This window comes from Rhinolophus ferrumequinum, chromosome 3 (assembly GCF_004115265.2).
Source record: "Rhinolophus ferrumequinum isolate MPI-CBG mRhiFer1 chromosome 3, mRhiFer1_v1.p, whole genome shotgun sequence".
NCBI lineage: Eukaryota > Metazoa > Chordata > Mammalia > Chiroptera > Rhinolophidae > Rhinolophus > Rhinolophus ferrumequinum.
The window spans coordinates 36,230,950-36,251,132 of record NC_046286.1 but is presented as its reverse complement, the minus strand read 5'-3'; the positions used below and the strand labels follow the sequence as shown (position 1 = coordinate 36,251,132).

Sequence of the window (20,183 nt, the reverse complement as noted above, 5' to 3'; positions counted from 1 at the left end):
CCCTTTGTTCACAAGCTATGCTACTTCCTCACTCTGGTTTGTCAGCTGCCTGGCAAATCTTTATCTTTGGCCACAAGTGTCAGATGAGAAAATGTGGATGACTGAAAGCAAACACATCACTGCTCCTAGAAAAGCAATTCTCAATTTGTGTTCTGTGGATGGTGAGTCATGCTAGTAAACTAAGAACAGAGCAAGAAAGAAAACAAGGGGAAGAAGGGTAAAGAACACCCTTCCTGGTTACAAATTTGGGAAATACTCACTTTGGGCATTTTTGGTGGTTTGAATGGCAGCTGATGAAAATGAAATGTCAACAAAATAAGAAGGTAGTATTGAATTACTGGGAAAGTATTTTTTCTCATGGCTACACGAGAAACAGACTTTACTATTTATGTACATTTCAACTTTTAGACATTAAAATTATAGGAACATAGCCAAAATTAAAAATAACCTGCATTTTGTACTTTCTTCGTTTGTAGTTATAGAACATTCCTTGACCTTCCTCTGCCCTTGCTCCCACTATTTAGTTACTATGGGGATCACCAAGTTTCGCTAATTTTTTTCCCTCTGATGTGAGAGAATAGCAGTGAGGGACAAACTGAAGACTGAACATGCAACTGAAGAGTGTAGTCTTATAAAATGCAACTTGCCTGAGTTAATCCATTATGTTCTGATTCACACATAATTACTATTTTCCTGCACTTGTCCTCCATTTTGAACTTCTTCTAAGTCTACATCAGATCACTCAATAGCAATGTACTTTTGTTTATACTCTTTGCTCAGCCTGGAAAGAGCTTACTCATTCCATAGGGCCCAGCTGGAGTGCCATGATCTAAGAAATGCTCCGTTCTCAAAGCATACCACTCTGTCCTAATCTATAACCATTTGTCTGCATATTTCCAATTTTTATGAACTCACAAGTTATTCAGGATCCGGTCCAGTTAATCCTCAGATCCAAGACTACTATTAAAGCATTTCCCAAGCTTCCTTTTATTTTTTCAAACCTGTTTAAATGTCTGTTTTTGTAGAACAATTGTCACATGAAAAATCACTGTGGTGTGAGTTTCTATTGTATTTATTTATAGTGTTTATAGTATTTAGTTTTTTTCTATTTTGAATATAATTTACAATCTGCCTAATACATTAGGAGATTAGCATAACACATAATTTATAAATAAATACATACATGTTGGGATAAGTGATTACTTTTTAAAGAAAATTTTTATTGGGAAATATTGGGGAATATTGTTTCTCCAGGGCCCATCAACTCCAGGGCCCATCAACTCCAAGTCATTGTCCTTCAATCTAGTTGTGGAGGGCGCAGCTCAGCTCCAAGTCCAGTCACTGTTTTCAATCTATAGTTGCAGGGGGTGCAGCCCACCATCCCATGTGGGAATTGAACAAGCAACCCTGTTGTTCAGAGCTTGCGCTCTAACCAACTGAGCCATGCGGATGCCTCTAAGCGATTAAATTTTTAAATTATTGATTGAACTGCCAAAAAAATTTAGGGACCGCTATCTTGGACTATGACTTAAAAAAATTATTTTAAAATTATTGTTGACATACAATATTATATTAGTTTCATGTGAGCACCTTAGTGGTTAGACATTTATATACCTTAAAAATTGATCACCACGTATATATATACAATGGAATACTATTCTGCCATAAGAAAAGATGAAATAGTGTCATTTGCAACAACATGGATGGATCTTGAGATTATTGTGCTAAGCGAAGTAAGTTACACAGAAAGTCGAGAACCATATGATTTCACTGATATGTAGGATGTAAAACTAAAGCAGCAAAGGAACAAGACAAACAAAGAAACAAAAACTCATAGACACAGACAATAGTTTATAGTTTAGTGGTTACCAGAGGGTAAGGGGATTGGGGATAATAGATGAGGGTAAGGGGGATCAAATATATGGTGATGGAAGGAGAACTGACTCTGGGTGGTGAACACACAATGTGGTATATAGATGGTATATTACAGAATGGTACACTTGAAATCTATATAACTTTACTAACCATTGTTACCCCAGTAAACTTTAATTTAAAGAAAAGCTTTTATTTTAGATCTAAAAAGAAAAAAATTATCACCATGGTAAGTCTAGTAACCATCTGTCACCATACATAAGTATTACCATATTATTGACTATTCCCTGTGCTGTATATTACGTCCCCATAACTTATTCTATAACTGCCAGTTTGTATTTCTTAATCCCTTCACCTTTCCCTTGCATTACCTATGCTCCTGCCATCTGTCAACCACCAGTTTATTTTCTGTATCTATGAGTTTTTTTCTGATTTGTTTTGTTTCTTCATTTGTTTGTTGCTTTTAGATTCCACATATAGGTGAAATCATATGGTATTTGTCTGTCTCTGTCTGACTTATTTCACTGAGCACAATACCCTCTGGGTTCATCCATGTTGTCACAAATGTCAATATTTTATTCTTTTTTTAGGACTGAATAATATTCTAATATATATTAGAATATATACATATATATATATATATCCATGTATTGATGGGCACCTAGGTTGCTTCCATATCTTGGCTATTGTAAGTAATACTACAATGAACATAAGGGTACATATATCATTTCAAATTAGTGTATTCAATTTCTTTGGACAAATACCCAGAAGTGGGATTGCTGGGTCATATGGTAGTTTTATTATTAATTTTTTAAGGGATCTTCATACAGTTTTTCATGGTGGATGCACCAGATTATATACCTACCAACAGTGCATAAGGGTTCCTTTATACCACATCCTCACCAACACTTGTTATTTCCTTTGTTTTGTTAATAGCCATTCTGACAGGTGTGAAGCAGTATCTCATTGTGGTTTTGATTTGCATTTCCCTGATGATTAGTGATGTTGAGCATCTTTCATGTGTCGGTTAGCCATCTGTATATCTTTGTTGAAGAAACACCTGTTCAGATCCTCTGCCCAGTTTTTAATCAAATTGTTTATTTTTTTGATGTTAAGTTGTATGAGTTCTTTATATGTTTTGGATATATCATTTGCAAATAGCTTCTTCCATTCAGTAGGTTGCTGTTTCATTTTGTTGTTGCATCTTCATGGTGCAAATGCTTTTTGGTTTGATGTAGTCTCATTGGTTTATTTTAGGTTTGTTGCCTTTACTTTAGTAGCTATATCTAAAAAGCATATTGCTAGGGCTGATGTCAAAGTTTACTGACTGTGTTTTCTTCTAGGAGTTTTATGTCTTACATTTAACTCTAATCAATTTTGAGTTTATTTTTGTATATGGTGTAATAAAGTTGTCAACTTTAATTTTTTTTGCATGTATCTGTCCAGTTTTCCCAACACCATTTTATGAATAGACTGTCTTTAACTCATTGTGTTGCGTCCCACGCTTTGAGAGTTGTGGGGAGCAAGGAGGGTGGCGCAGGGTTAAGAAAAGACAGTAGTCATGAACAGAGTTTAAGTGCGGAGGCCAAAGGACGCCCAGTCTCAAGGACTGGAAGCCCGGAATCGGGGCTCGCATCAGCTTTTATTAGTTCGGTGGGGAAGTAAAGGACATAAAGCTTGTCAATCTCAAAATCTGTGAATTCTATACATCATCATAGGAAACCGATTCAAGTCAATCACCCTTGCCTGCAGGCAGCTGGACCGTAAGTCTCAACTTCCCCAAGGGACAAAAACCTATGTGCATGTGAATAGATGGAGAGCACCTCATTGAATCACTTCCCTTGCAGGTTTTGGGAAGGAATGCAGTCACAGAGGCTGAGGCTTTCCTTAGCCTGAGGAAAGTGGGGGGCTGTGCCCACCTCTGTGAACCCCGTGGGTTCCCCTGTTGATCCCCATGTGACTGCGTCTGGCTTGAGTTGTTCCTTCCGTGAGGAATCTTACTCGTCATTGACTGTCCAGTCATCTTTCTGGGACCAAACAGGGAGGCATAAGGTGCAAACACAAAGGTTTAGCAAAGTCCCTGAAAGGATCTGTCTTACAGACTCTCCTTTCTTTGGGGGCAGGTACAAGGAAACAAACGGTTAAGCTGTTGCGTGGCGACATCATTGTATATCCTTGCTTCCTTCGTTGTAGATTAACTGACCATATAAGTGTGGGTTTATTTCTGGGCTCTCTATTCTTTTCTGTTGCTCTATATGTCTATTTATGTGCCAGTATGATAGTTTTGATTACTATAGCTTTGTAGTCTAGTTTGAAATCAGGTAACGTGGTATCTCCGACTGTGCTCTTTTTACTTTTTACTCACAATTGCTTTGGCTATTTGGGTGTTTTCTGATTCCGTGTAAATTTTAGGATTATTCACGTACTGTGAAAAATGCCATTGGTATTTTGATAGGGACTGCATTGAATTTGTAGATCGCTTTGGATAGTATGGACATTTTAACAATCTTAATTCTTCCAATCCATAAGCATGGTTTATACTTACATTGTTTTGTGTCTTTTTACTTTCTTTCTTCAATATCTTATAGCTTTCAGAGTGCAAGTTTCTTTTTTTCTTTTTTTACTTCTTCCGTTAAATTTATTCCTTGGAGGTGTTTTCTTTCTTTCTTTTTTCCTCCTTTCTTCTGCCTCCCCTCCCCCCCCACTCCGGTTCAAGCCCTTGTTTCTCAGTCTAGTTGTGTACGACACAGCTCCCTGGCCCATGCTGGGATTGTGAGCCTCCCCTCCCCCTCCCCTGCTGAGGCAGTGGGTTGCCAGTCAGCAGTCAGCAGCTCACAGCTCTCGCTGGCTGCTGGCCACTCACGCTGGCTGCTGGCCACTCGCTGCAGCACATGGTAGCCCATGGCAGCACACAGCAGCCCGAGGCTACTCATGGCAGCCCAGCTCCAGAGAGAGCTGCTATTCACAGTCTTAGCTGTAGAGGGCACAGTTCACTGACCCATGTGGGAATGGAACCAGTGACTGACGACCTCGGTGTTAGGAGCATGGTGCTCCAACCACCTGAGCCACCGGGCTAGCCCTTCTTTCTTTTTTTTAATGTGATCACAAATGGGATTGTTTTCTTAATTTCTCCTTCTGATAGTTCGTTATTGGTGTGTAAATGCAACAGATTTCTGAATATTTACTTTTTATCCTTCTACTTTACTGAATTCATTTATTAATAGCAATCGTTTTTTTGTTGGAAATTTTAGGATTTTCTACATACAGTATTATGTCATCTGCAAATAGTGACAATTTTACTTCTTCCTTTCTGATTTGGATACCTTTTATTTCTTTTTCTTGTCTGATTGCTGTGGCTAGGACTTACAATACTATATTGAATTAGATTGCTGAGAATGGGGGTCCTTGTTTTGTTTCTGATTTTAGAGAAAAAGCTTTCAGCTTTTCACAGTTGTGTATAATATTAGCTATGGGTTTGACATACATGGCCTTTGTTATGCTGAGGTATGTTCCTTCTATACCCACTTGTGGAGTGATTTTAATCATAAACGGATGTTTATGTTATATTATATAAGACCTGGTCTTATATTATAGTAAAATAAGTCCAGGTCTTATATTTTTATTCCAAAAGATGCATTAGTGCTGATTGTCCGGCTAAGTCTCATTTTCGGGGAAACACAGTACTAGTAATCAGTCTGTTCAGATTTTCTATTTCTTCCTGATTCAGTCTTGGCAGATTGTATGTTTCTAGTAATTTATCCATTTCTTCTATGTTGTCCAATTTGTTATCATGTAATTGTTCATAGTATTCTCTTATGATTCTTCGTATATCTGTGGTGTCATTAATCACTTCTCTTTCATTTCTAATTATACTTATTTGGGCCCTTCTCTCTTTTTCTTGATGAGTCTAGCTAAAGGTTTATCAATGTTGTTTATCTTTTCTAAGAACAGCTCTTAATTTCATTGATCTTGTCTATTGGTTTTGTTTGTTTGTTTGTTTGTTTGTTTGTTTCGGGGGGTTTCTATTTCATTTATTTCTGCTCTGATGTTTATTATTTCCTTCCCTCTACTTACTTTTGGTTTTGTTTGTTCTTTGTTTTCTAGTTCCTTTAGGTATAAGGTTAGATTGTTTATTTAATATTTTTCTTGTTTCTTGAGGTAGGCTTGTGTCACTAGGAATTTCTCTTTTATTTTATTTTTTATTTTTTTTTTTTAAGATTTTATTGGGGAAGGGGAACAGGACTTTATTGGGGAACAGTGTGTACTTCTAGGCCTGTTTTCCAAGTCAAGTTGTTGTCCTTTCAATCTTAGTTGTGGAGGGTGCCGTTTAGCTTCAAGTTGTTGTCCTTTCAGTCTTAGTTGTGTCGGGCGCAGCTCAGCTCCAGGTCCAGTTGCCTTTGCTAGTTGCAGGGGGCACAGCCCACCATCCCTTGCAGGAGTTGAACCGGCAACCTTGTGGTTGAGAGCCTACTGGCCCATGTGGGAATCGAACCGGCAGCCTTCGGAGTTAGGAGCATGGAGCTCTAACCGCCTGAGCCATCGGGCCGGCCCTAGGAATTTCTCTTTTAGAGCTGATTTTGCTATGTCCCATAGATATTTTGATCTTTGTGTTTTCATTTTCATTTTGTCTTAGATATTTTTTGATTTCCTCCTTGATTTGTTCATTGTTCATTGCTTGTTTAGTAGCATATTGTTTAGCCTCTATGTGTTTGTGTGTTTTTCAGTTTTCTTCTTATAATTGATTTCTAGCTTCATACCATTGTGATAAGAGAAGATGCCTGATATGATTTCAGTCTTTTTAAAATAATTGAGACTGTTTCATGGACTAACATGTGACATGTCTATCCTGGAAAATGTTCCATGTGCACTCTAAAATAATGTGTATTCTGCTGTTTGGGGGTGGAATGCTCTGTAAAGATCTATTAAGTCTATCTGGTCTAATGTGTTATTTAATGTGTTATCCATTGTTTCCTTGTGGATAGTCAGTCTATCTGGATGATCTAACCATTAATATAAATGGGATGTTAAAGTCTGTAACTGTTATTGTAATATTGTTGATCTCTCCCTTCATGTCCATTAACATTTACTAAATGTGTTTAGGTGCTCCTCTGTTAGGTACATAGATGTTTATAAGTATATTCTCTTTTTGGATTGATTCCTTTGTCATTACATAATGCCTTTCTTTGTCTCTTGTTGACGTGTGTGTTTTGTAGTCTATTTTGTCCAAGTATTGCTACCCCAGCTTTTTTTGTTTGTTTGTTTCCATTTGCATGAAGTATCTCTTTCCACCCCTTCACTTTCAATCTCTGTGTCTTTCTGTTTGTAGTGAGTATATAAGCAGCATATGCATGGCTTTTTTATTTTTTATATTTTAATCCATTCAACCACCCTCTCTTTTGTGTGTGTGTGTGTGTTATAAATTTTATTGGGGAATATTGGGGTACAGTGTGTTTCTCCAGGGCCCATTAGCTCCAAGTAGTTCTTCAATCTAGTTGTGGAGGGCACAACTCAGCTCCAAGTCCAGTTGCCATTTTCAATCTTTAGTTGCAGGGGGCGCAGCTCACCATCCCATGTGGGAATTGAACCGGCAACCTTGTTGTTGAGAACTCGCACTCTAACCAACTGAGCCTTCCAGGCTCCCCTCTGGAAGCTCAGCGGCAGCTCATTGTCTTCAATCTAGTTGTGGAGGGCACAGCTCACTGGCCCCTGTGGGAATCGAACCAGCAACCCTGTTGTTCAGAGCTCATGCTCTAACCAACTGAGCCATGCAGCTGCCTCCCTATGTCTTTTGATTGGGGCATTTAGTCCATTTACATTAAGATAATTATGATAGGTATGATAGGTATGTAGTTATTACCATTTTATTAATTGTTTTCTGGTTGCTTTTGTAGTTCTGTTTCTTTTTTCTTCTCCTGCTCTCTTCTCTTGTACATTGATGACATTTTTTTCATGATTTGTTTGGATTCCTTTCTCTTTGTTTTCTGTATATTTATTACAGGTGTTTGGTTTGTGATTACCATGAGATTCATATATAACAAGTTTGTTTATAGCAGTCTACTTAAGTTGATGGTTGCTTAAGTTCAAATGGATTCCAAAAGCACTTCATTTTTTACTCATCACTCCACTTTTATGTTAGTGACATCATATTTTACATTTGCTTGTGTGTGTGTGCGTGTGTGTGTATCCCTTAATTTATTGGTGAGCTTACAACCTTTGTCTTTTAACTTTCATACTAGCTTTATAATTGGTTGATTCACTACTTTTATTAAATGTTTGCCTTTATCAGTGAGATTTTTCTCTTCTATATTGTTTTGTTTTTAGTTTTGGCCTTTTATTTTCCATTTAAAATAGTCCCTTTAACAGTTTTTACAGTGCTGGTTCAGTGGTGATGAACTCCTTTAGCTTTTGCTTGTCTGGAAAACTCTGTCTCTCCTTCAATTCTGGATGACAATCGTGCTTAGTGTAAGTTTTCCCCTTTCATTACTTTGAATATATTATGCCATTCCCTTTTAGCCTGCAAAGTTTTTACTAAAAAAGTCACCTGATAGTCATAGGGGAGACCCCTTGTAGGTAACTAGCTGGTTTTCTCTTGCTGCCCTTTAAGATTCTCTCCTTAATTTTAGGAATTTTAATTATGATGTGTTTTGGTGTTGGGCCTCTTTGCATTCATTTGTTTGAGACTCTCTGCTTCCTGGACTCGGATGTCTGTTTCCTTCACCAGGTTAGGAAAATTTTCCATCTTTATTTCTTCAAATAGGTCTTCTGTCCTTTTCTTTCTTTATTCTCCTTCTGGTATTCCTGTGATACAAATGTTGGTATGCTTAATGTCTTCCCAGGGGGTCTCTTAAACTATCCTCAATTTTTTTAACTCATTTTTTTCTTTTTGCTCTTCCAATTGAGTGATTTCCACTACGTAGTCTTCCAGATTGCTGATTGCATCATCTTATCTTCTGTTTATTTCCTCTAGTATATTTTTCATTTTAGTTATTGTGTTCTTCAGTTTTGATTGGTTCTTTTTTATTTTCTTTCTCTTTGTTGAAGCTCTCATTCAGTTAATCTATTCCTCTTCTAAGTTTGTTGTAAACCTTTATAGCCATTGTTTTGAACTCTTTATGTGGTTAATTGCTTGTCTCTGTTTCATTTAGTTCTTTTTCTGAGGTTTTGTCCTTTTTTTTTAATGTAGAACATATTCCTCTGTCTCCTCATTTTGACTGTCTCTCTGTATTTGTATATATTAGGTAGATCTGCTATGTCTCCTGATCTTGAAAGAGTGGCATTATGTAGTAGATGTCCTGTGGGACCCAGTGGCCCAATGACCCCTGGTCACCAGAGCCAGAACATCCATGGATGTCCCCTGTGTAGGTTGCATGTGTCCTCCTGCTGTAGTTGGGTGATGATTGCTGTGGGTGCACTGGCGGGTGGGGTTGATCCTCAGGCTGACTGGCTTTGAAGACCAACCATGACTATTATGGGTAATGTGATATGCGGGGGCTGGACCCATGGAGCAGGAATCTTCTTTGCCGGGTTCTGATGCCTGCCATGGCTGCCCATTGGGTGTGTTGATTGGAGAGCTGCTTGGGTGGAGCTCTGGTACAGGCTGAGGCAATTTGCCACTCTAGTTGGGCTTGGGACTACTTGGGAGAGGTTACAAAGAGAGGAAAGGTCAATTGCCCCTTGTGCTGTGCTTGGGGATTCTTCTGAAAAGTTGTGATGCAAGCCGAGGCCAGCTGCCACCTGTGCTGGGCTTGGAAACATTTGGAAAAACCTGGGATGCAAGCCGAGGCCAGCCATCACTTGCACTGGGCTTGAGGGTGTTTGGGAAAGACTGTAATGCAAGCCGAGGCGGACTACCACTTTTGTGGAGGGTCTGGAATTGCTTAGAAGAGGCTCTAGCAGGGTCCAGTGGGTTGGGCAGGGCAGGAATCTCAGTGTTAGCCAGGTTAATGGATAGTGACAGATGTGGCACCCACCTGTGCCAAGCCAGCCAAGTCGAAGAAGAACACAACAAAAGAAACAAAAGAACAGTTGCATCTACCAGTGCTTCCATCCCCAGAGAGAGGTCCCAATATTCCCTGCCCTTTGGCCCTCGCCCTAAAGTTAGTTAATTTAATTCTTCCTGGTATGACCCATGTGCTTCTGGAGCTGCTGCTTCCACACTGGAGTTTGGAACAAGTGAGTTTGAGCATGAGCCCTTTATGAAAAGTGTTTTGGTCTCCCACCGCCCTTTGTCTCTCTTGGATGTAACCCCAGCTGGTTTACAAAACCAGGTATTATAAAGATTCTTCTGGGCACAGGTGCCCTGGACTGGGAAGTCAGGTGTGGGGCTTGGACCACTTGCTCCTCAAAGGGGAGCATTGCAGCTCAGATACCCCTCCTGTGTATGAGTCCCCACACTGTGGGTGTGGGCCCTAACCAGACAGACTTCATCCCTGTCCTGCCCCTCCACCTACCTTCACATGGCTTCTCTAGATCCTTAGTTATAGGAAGTCTGTTCAGCTAGTCTTCAGGTGGTTCTCAACAATAGTAGTTCTATATTTAGTTGTAATTTTGATGTGTTTGTGGAAGGATGTTCAGAATCTGTCTACTCCATTATCTTGATCCCATCTACTCTTGGACTATGACATTTTTGGGAGAAGAACATGTTTTTATTATTATTATTATTTTGTGATTCCTTGCACCCAGTATGGTTCTTGTGTGCTTGCTATTTGGTATAGTGGTGCACAGAAAAGTTTGTGGAATGAAATAAAACCCATAGTTCTCAAGCTCAGAATGCCAGGGGATTAATAGTAACAGATCAGTGTGGTATTTTCTTATCTTTGTTTCCACCTAAACAATTACCGAACTTCCTCTCCATCTTCCTCAGGTTAATTTAAGAGGTGGCCCCCAGTCGGTCAGGCCCTCCAAACACTGTTCTGCCCCTGAGCTGGCTTGAAGATCTATTGATGCCTCTGCCATCTCTGCTGGTTTCAACAGTGACCATGAAGAAGTTCCCAAAATCCTCCCCTGGCCTCCTGCATGGCCAGTTCTCAAAGAAAGGCCCAGGCTCCCTAGAGAACCTTTCCTGGTGCACTGCTTTATTTCCATTTATGCCTTTATGCAGCTCTCTGTCAGCCTCGGCTTTGGCTGCATGTCTGTGGAGGCATCACCGGGAACACATTCCCTGCTAAGCACAACATTCCCTCTCCCTTGAAAAGTGACATTGTCCTTGGATCAAATTTGTGACAGATTGCAGCTTCTTTCTTTTGGACAATTCCTTTCTAGGAGGTTTCTTTGACCACGTGGCATACAGAGTCTGACTCTTGCCTCTACTCCCTCCCCCATGCATTTCTGTCTGCCAGCCAGGCTTGTCCAGACTGGCCCCAAACTAAAATGGTTCTAGAAGACACGTGAGTAATAAGCCGTGAAGCTGGCAGAGTGTTTGCCTGTCGAACACATAGTGGTAGTCATTACTAAGTAATTCTCTCCTTTTTTCCTTGAAACACAAAACTCTTGGTGTAGCTTTTGTTTTTCTCATCGGGTACAGAGAAGAATTTCTCTACTGGTAGAAAAGCATAGTAGTTCAAATGCATTAATAAATATATGCCAATTGACTTTGGGATTCAAGTGTTCAGGAAGATAATAGAGGGTGGTAAGAATGAGTTGTGAACTAGTGAGTAAATGCTCCATTTAACTGGGTCAGCCATGACTCAACTCAAGCTAAATACAGCTACGTGGGAAGATGGGCTCAGCAGTACCAGATCTTCTGATTTTGTTCCCAATAAAAATCTGAAAAATCTCTAGGTTATTTTGTGAAATCTTCTGATAAAAAAGTCTACTACACACACACACACACACACACACACACACATACACACACGCACACACACGCACACAAGCACCCCATATCTGCAAAGAAGTTTTGGCCTGTAGGGAATCATTTTGTAACCCACAAGTCTATACTCTCCAACAGGAGCCCAGCTGGAGGATGAATGATAATTAGGCATGTAAACAGTTACAATTAATATTATTTCTTTTTTTTAAGTAAAGTATTTCTAGTTTAAGTTATGGGAAAAGCAGCGAGTTTCTAGTTAAAATAGGTAAATACGTTGAGGCTTCTCGGCAATTTTCTGGCCCTATCTTAGTCCTACCTTGCTTACAGTGTTGGTTCTCAAAGTGTGGTCCTGGGACCAACAGCATTAGCATCATCTGGGAACTTGTTGGAAATGCAAACTCTTAGGTCCCACCCCAGGCCCACAGAATCAGAAACTCTTGGGGTGGGGCCCAATGGTCTGTGTGCTTATAAGCCCTCCAAGTGATTCTGATATCCTCTGAAGTTTGAGAACTACTGCCCTAGGTCCTCAGAGGAGCTTCTCTACCAGTAATATATTCCTAGAGCCCTGGCAGGCCGGTATAACACTGGTGTCGTGCGGGGTGGTACCGGGAGTGGGGTCTCTGGTCCCGCTCCCCACACAAGAACGCAGGACATGGTGAGGCCAAAAAGGAACACCCACGGAGCCATAGGTAGGGGAGTCATACCACTATACTCTCGCTGGAGGCTGGGTTGGAGACACAGGAAGCAGGAGCCACACAATTCTCAACCCTCACTGCGCCGCTTGCAGGCTCAGCCACCATCTCCTTGCTAGCCCCCATTTTCTGCTAGCCTAGCCACAGCAGTTATATTAGTGCCCAATGGCTCACTGGTTACAGCTGACGGCCAACTAGCCAGAGCTGATGGCCATTTGAACACAGTCCACGGCCATTTACTACCTGAGCCAGCACCTTTCTATGTGAGGCCAAGAGCCTGGAAACTGCTTTTTGGGGCTCTGTCCCCACAACTGGTCTTCCTGTTCCCTACCCTCAAAACTAGGTTTTAGGAAACAAGATATGTCTGTTAGGTAAACCCTGAGTTCAGATTCGCTCTCCAAAAAAGAAATATTGGATTACCACGCAAATGAGGATGTCGTCACTTAGTAGTGGGGAAGAAGGAGATTTGGGAATTAAGCAATTTGAGAGGGGAGAGGAGAAAAAAATATTTTCCCAGATTCCTCCTCTTCCTCCTCCTCCTCTCCCGCTTCTTCCTCCTGTTTCTCCTCCTGCCCTTCCTCCTCTTCCTCCTCCCCCTGCTTCTCCTCCTCTTTCTCTTCCTCCTGTTCCTCCTCCTGCCCCTCTCCTTCCTCCTCCTACTCTTCCTCGTCCTCCTCCTCCTCCTCTTTCTTCTTCTTTGTTTTTTTTAAGGGAACACCCTTTTTGTTTGTTTTTTAAAATTTTTTATTGGGGAATATTGTGGGACAGTGTGCTTCTCCAGGTCTCATCAGCTCCAAGTCATTGTCCTTCAGTCTAGTTGTGGAGGGCGCAGCTCACTGGCCCATGTGGGAATGGAACCGGCAACCCTGTTGTTCAGAGCTCGCGCTCTAACCAACTGAGCCATCCGGTCACCCTCTTCTTCTTTAAAAAAAACACAAACAACAAATGGTTTATTTGGTAAAAGGAGTAAAAAAGGAATTTGTAATTCCTTTTCTCTCTTCTGGTGACTGAACTGTGAGAGTCACATGGATAGCAACATTTAAGAATTACCTTGCAGTCCTTGACCTTCTGCAGAAATGCAAAGATGCCTGAGTTATGTGACTTGTAATTATTATTTTCTAGTTGTGCTTTCCAATGTATCAGCAGTTGCTACAGTTTCAATCTCTAGGAATCCCAACTCATCCAAGAAACTTCTTATATATGTGATGATCTTAGAGAGGATGATAAATTTCTGCCTCATGAAATCATTCCAGATCAAGTCCAAGTGTCTCTGACGGTATCGTTTCCTTGTTTTTCAGGCCAAAGTGCGGATGAACTAACATATGTAAGCAAGGAGACAGCAGTGTGATCTCATAGGCAGTGATGCTCAGCTCACCCTTCTTGGTTTTCCCAGGATTCTCCTGAACTCCAATTATGTCTCTCTGATGCAGTTTTTTATTGGTACAAATAAATTCTTTTTCTGATTTATGATTCCTGGAATTGCTCATGACTTGCAACTTGACCCCCTTTCTTCAAAGGTCATAGAACATGAGCTCTCCCCCAGAAGCTCTTTCGGCATGAATCCTACCTGTCACCTTTAAGGTGATGCCTCTCAGATGGTTCCCAGGCTGCAGGTGACTATTCTTGGATGAAGTGAGTGAGATGTCTACATGGAACTTGTGAGGATACGGGTCTTCCCAATCGACCTTTGGTTGGTGGACTGCTTGGCTGCCCACCTTGTAATATTGGTTTGGGTCCAGGCTCTCCTCATTGGCACCCACATCATTGCCAGTGATGTGGCAGCAGCATTGGCCGGACTTAGTTGTTTCTCACTGAGCTCCTTCTCTGCTATCTTCTTCTCAGTTTTCAGGTGCTGCTTTAGCTTACTTCTTTTATTAAAAAGTAGCTTGTCCTTGTGAAGCACTATGAAAGGAGCGAGTTGACACAGCCGCAGCTTCCTCTGCTCCTACTGGGTCCAGGAGGTTTGGCACAAGGACCCCCTCACAGGCCTTACAGCAGCTTGCATAAACATGGCAGAACACCCTGGAATGATCGATTATACCACTTTTTGCTCAGTTTCGGCTTGTCACCATCCACATTCCCCCACCACAGCCCCCCGAGTCGCAGCCAACTTTCCCAAGGGCCTGACCTGAAAGGCCCAGATTCCTTCTTGCCCTCCCTCTGCCATGGCTTATTTTACACAGGAGAATAGCCTGCTGGTATGATTTAAAGAAATATTGTCCTTGCCATACCTTCAAACCTAGCCTCTTAAAAATGGCTAGTTCTGTTTTAATTCTAATCCAAAACTCACTCTGGTTAATAAAGACTGAGAAATACGGGGTTAGGGTAGTGACGCTACTACCTATGCGATTTAGATTTAGCCATGTTGATTTCTTCACACCATTCTGACATTCTGGAAGAGTGAAAGATCAATAGATGGGTGAGGGGTCATGTTTAGTCTTGGAACAAACTCTAGGCAAGTCTGGGCTGGGAAGCCTTGGAGCAGAATGAGATCACTGGGGTTTCATTTTCCTAATTTCAGTGAAAGGCATAGGTGAGGAACGCAGATGGGAAAACAAGAAAGGTGCCTAAAAGAGGGCCAGACAAAGACAATGGGTAGTTTTGGGGCAGGGCTCCCTTTTATCGCTCCCTCTTTTCAAAAGCTTCCCATCAGCCCTCTCTACGAAGTACCGGGCAATAATTTCATTATTGGAAAGTCCCTGAGCTCTGGTTGTTTCCAGCCCCAGGGATGAGCCTTATTTCTTGCTTTCCTTTTTCAAATCTAGCGCAGGGGCAATTTAGAAGAAAACTGCTTTACATCTGTTGCCTGAAAGTCCCATAGTACTTTATGATTTATAAAATTGTAACCAGTGTTATATTTCAGTTACAACATCTCATAAAATTCAAGGACATAATTCTAATACTTTATTTCTTTATGACTGAATTCAACTTCCGCTTTAGTTACTTCTCCCATACTACTTCGCTTCAACCCCTACCTGTGGTAGAGAACTTAACCTGTATATTTTCTGGTAAATTCAATTTTATTTGACAATTTTTGTGTTTTTTTCCCCAGTTAAATTCAATACATATAGATCAGGCCTAGAACAAATCAGAATTCCATTTCAGTCTTTCCTTCCTCCCAAGCTATCCTCTTCATTTCAAGGGTGTCACACAAAAACTGTGCTTCATCTGTGGGTGGGGGAGTGGGGAGGGAAGTTTGCTAGCATGGCTAGCTTGTTGGAAGTAACAGGGTGGGAGAACTTCCAGTACCTGATTCAGATTGACTGCCCCGCTGCTGTCAGGACTGACCACATAATTCAGGGGGCCCCGTGCATAAGGGAAATGTGGGGTTTCTAGGTCAGAAATAATTAAGAATTTGAAGACAATGACAACAGAGCATTATACCAAGCATGAGGCCCTCTGTGACTTCACAGGTCACAACGCCTAGGAAGCTGGTCTTATGTACCTACTTTCCTCTGTTGTCATCTCCCAGCCTGGCTCCTGGTGAAAGTAATGGCCATAGCTCTTTTTGGGAAAGTGCCCTGTCTCTCCTGCTGTCTTAGAGCCCTACCATAATTCTCACAGGTACTGCAGATTCCCTGAAGTGTAGCTGTGCCTACCATTTCATCCCCAGTTTAGGTGGTCTGCTTTGAAGCCTTCTGCCATGGTGACTCTTTTACTCATGTACGAGTTGTCTCTCCTAGCTACCTTCCACCCTGAAGGCCACATGGCCATTCCTATGTCTCCTTCATATACTTAGTGGGCATCAGTCTCCATCACCCGCTTTGTACAAACACATGCTGCTAAATCTCTGTCGTATGTCTGCATAACCCATGGCATGACTAACGCCGGCGGGAGTTCTCTCAAATTCTAGCATTTCAGGTTCTTCCACCTTAGATTCCTCAAACTTTGTGAAGGAACCATTTATATTTATATCCTCCCTCAACTCATCTGGAAGAGAAAACGAGGATAGGTGAGCAGATGGCATTTTTACTACATTACCTTTTTTCTCATTTTTTTCCTTCTCATTTTCAGCCATTTTTCTAATTACTATAAACTTGGGAGGGAGTGACAGAAATCATTTCCTTCTTTCCCAGTTTCAATGTACCCATGAATCATGTTTGTCACATAGTCTAAATCAGTGTGGCAAACTAAGGGCTGGGGGTCAAATCTAGCCACACCCATTGGTTTCTGTATTATCTATGGCTGCTTTCATGCCACAACAGCAGAGTGGAGTGGATATAACAGAGACCACATGACCTGCAAAGCCCAAAATATTTAATATTTATCCCTTTACAGAAAAAGCTTGCCGACCCCTGTGCTAGACAATCATAGTTGAAAATAAAGTGTCTTTGTCTCTGGTGATACTTATACTGAGGTCTTGAGAGGTGTTTAATGATCCCATAGTTGATCTGCCACTGATCAATGTATCCTGCATTACTACTGCTAGTCAATACTTTCACATTCATCCAGAGAGTAGGACAGGCTTTATGATTTCACATGCACATAGTGGGTAGAACAGGCATTATTATCTTCATTTTATAAATGAGAAAACTGTGGGTTGGAGAGGTTAAGTAACTTGTCCAGGATTACAAAATAAGTGAGTGTGGGGTGAGGGATGAAGGCACAGCTCTCTCTTGATTCCTTGGAGTGAACGGCACACAGTGCCAGGAGGATTCAGCACGTTAGGAAAACAATGCTACGCATTTTGATGTGTGAGATTGTGGGCCACCTTACGGTGTTCTGTGGCTTGGGTGGTATGCTGAGGTAGGGCAACAAAAGGGTGGAGGAGAGAGGTAGCTAGTGGCCATTATGTGTTTGAAAAAATTATTCCAAAAGATGGTGACTCATTTTCTTTCATAATTCCTACCCACACACTGAATCCAAAACTTAGGCATTGTGGCAGCATGACATTTTACCTAAATTAAATTCCTAATGCACCACAATTAGCTAATCATAAAGTTCTCCTCTTTATTGTTCTTGCCAACCTTTGTGTTCATAGCAACTAAGTTTGTGAAGATGCGTTGGTTGATATATTAATATAATTCGCAGCCTCTTCATACAGTATCAGAGTGACAAGCACCTGTGCACATCAGGTAAACACTCTGAAAGATCATGTGGCTTCAGTTGCTTTCATAGAATGTGTTTCAATAGGAGTAATTTTTCCTTTTCTCCTTGCTGGGTTATAAAGCAGCTATGCTCTGTTTTTAATTTAGGTTCCCTATACTCTGATCTAATCCAAGGGATGCTCAGGGACAGTTAGAAGAGTCAGAAGTCAGCAGGAGTTCAAAACAGACACAACTCATGACTCCGTACATTACAACTAATTTTAAGTCATTCTTTTATGTTAAGAAATGGTCTAGAGATTTAAAAGAAAGGCATTTAAAGGACACCTGAATACAGTTGGCATATGTACAGGCAACTAGAATGCATGAAGTCATAGTCAGCACACAGATATGTGCAGTATTTCACTTTTCCCCCTGTCAGCATGAAGCAGTGATATCAGCCAAACCACTGCATGTCTTTCTCCTCATGGGGGTTAACCCGTCTTGTTAACATTGACCAGCAATTGTGATTTGTCTCACATGTCTTGGAAATGCAATACAATTATTTGAGAATATTTGATATATAAAGACAAACATTTTTTTCTAACAGGAAAGTTTGTGGAGTTGCCTTACCAGAATAATCAGCTTCTGCGCAAACTAGAATTTTTCTTAATTCACCTAATTTTAAAAAATCAGTTCAATCTATATCCAGTAGTATAACAGTTGTTATGTTGCTGGAGTCTTAGTGACTACCAGTTCCAGAAAAGTCAGAAGTCAGAACTGCAAAGGCAAAATTACTTTTCAGCTTCTTTGAAAACCTCAAGTACTGAGGAGAAAGGCAGTGTGAGGGGAGAAGTGGGGAAGAGAATGTAGTCTTAGAAGAATAAGGTATTACACAAGGAGAAGTTCGAGAAAAAAATCTATGGGAATAGTAGGATTCTATATAATTTTTGTTGTTTGAGACAATGTGGTGGATGCTTTGTGACTAAACTTATTTTAGCCCATGAAAAGGTGGCGGTGAATTCATTTGTATCGCAGTAGTTCCGATATGGTGATAAAAGCTCCATTCAGATTTCTCCTTGCACATGGAAAATTCAAACATTCTAGTTCAGGCTTTCCAGGTACCGGGCATATTATTTCGGGCAAATGTCTCTCTCTAAGCCTCAATTGCTTTATCTTTATAAGAAGAATAATTATAATATCTGCTTAATGGATTATTATCAGGATTTCATGAGATAATGCTATATATTTTTATACTTAATCCAGTGCTCAGAGCATAATAAGCTCTTTAATAGCATTTCAAAAATGCTAATATTATGAATAAAGGTAATATGTAAGACTAATTGATCAAATGTAGACTGCTGAGATAAAGTCTAAAATATTTGTCTTTCTGTTAGTACAGATAGGTCTCTTTTGTTAGTGGAAGGGAAATGACTGGTTCTTATACAATTCTGGGGCTTGGCCTTTTTAGAAGTGATGAAATACAGGAAGGAAATCTAGTCCTGCCTAACCAGGAAACTAGTAATTTTCCAGAGATGTTCTCTTTGTCAGATGATAAAACAAATATTTAACAATTTAAATTAAATTGCATGATGATATTCTTCAAAGGCCGCAGGTACTTTGAAGGCCACAGGTACATTATTAAAATGTCTGAAAAACTTATAGACCTATAAGTTTTAAAACTTATAAAACCTATATTCAAGTAGAAAGAATATAGGTAAAATTTATCAGAAAACTTCAATTTGAGGGCCTTACTCTTTTTATGTAATCAATGCTTGAAGATTATACACAGTGTCTAGTAGAATAGTGACATCAGAATTATAATAGTAAAGTATTATAAACATAAATATAAAAATACTTAAAACATATTGGGTTAAAGGATGGGTTATTGACATTGAAAATGCCAGGAAAAATGTTATGTCATTACTTTATATTGCTAGATGGTTAAATGTTTTTCTTTTTTATACAATTGACAGTAGCTCTATTTCTGTGAAGGAAGTAAAAAAAGAAAAAAAAAAATCACCCCCAAAACCATGTTATAAAAATGAGTATAAAGTGGTAAGCTGATTCCCCTTTTTATCAAAATGTTGGTAACAGAGGTCACCCTATTTTACATTCAAAGTTTTAAAACTCTCAAATTGTATATTCATTCAGACTCAGGTACTTAATTTTAAAAGATTTATTTCATGGCAGTTCCTTGATGTATTTTCTCTCTCTCTCTCTTTTTTTCTGGAAATCTTTTCTAAGTCTGCTGTTATCTTTGTTGAAGGATATAAAAGAGAATTTCATAAAATATTTCACCATAGTTTTAGGCTGGGGTAGAATACTATATTTTTATTTTACCACAGTTATAATATTTTCCTTGAACTTTTGATGACAACAGCACTGCAGTGACTCCAAGAGAATCCCCTTTCTTGAATTTTAACATGCGTGAAATTATTTAGAATTTTCAGTTGGTCTGGATAGATCTGTCCAAATAGATTGAAAATGACTTAAATAAACAAAAACCTTGGTTATTTTTGAGGATTTTATGATTATAGATAATGAGAATCAAACATTTACTTTACATGGCTTATTCCATAAATAGGCTGAAGAAAGTTAAAAAAAAATTATAAAGAAAATTTAAGGGCAAACCTAGTAACATTTATGAACAGTCTTTGCTGTTAGAATGAATAATAATCTCATGAGAAATATTTGAACATTTCATGACTTGGGATATTTATAACTAGACTTGCCCAAGTAAACAAAATATACAGAGGGAATAATCTGGCATTGATAGAGAAT

At 39.9% G+C, this 20,183-nt stretch overlaps 1 protein-coding gene across 6 annotated transcripts in view; it reads left to right on the top strand.

Moving 5' to 3' along the window:
• FILIP1 (filamin A interacting protein 1) overlaps positions 1-20,183 on the top strand; it is a 217,642-nt gene that overhangs the window by 88,540 nt on the left and 108,919 nt on the right. Inside the window, exon 1 of one of the 6 annotated variants that reach the window (XM_033103048.1) lies at positions 16,274-16,327. The exons of the other annotated variants lie outside the window; for them this stretch is intronic. The gene's annotated coding sequence lies outside the window, so the exon portion shown is untranslated. Of the gene's footprint in view, positions 1-16,273; positions 16,328-20,183 lie in introns of those variants that run through there. 6 annotated transcript variants of the gene reach the window in all.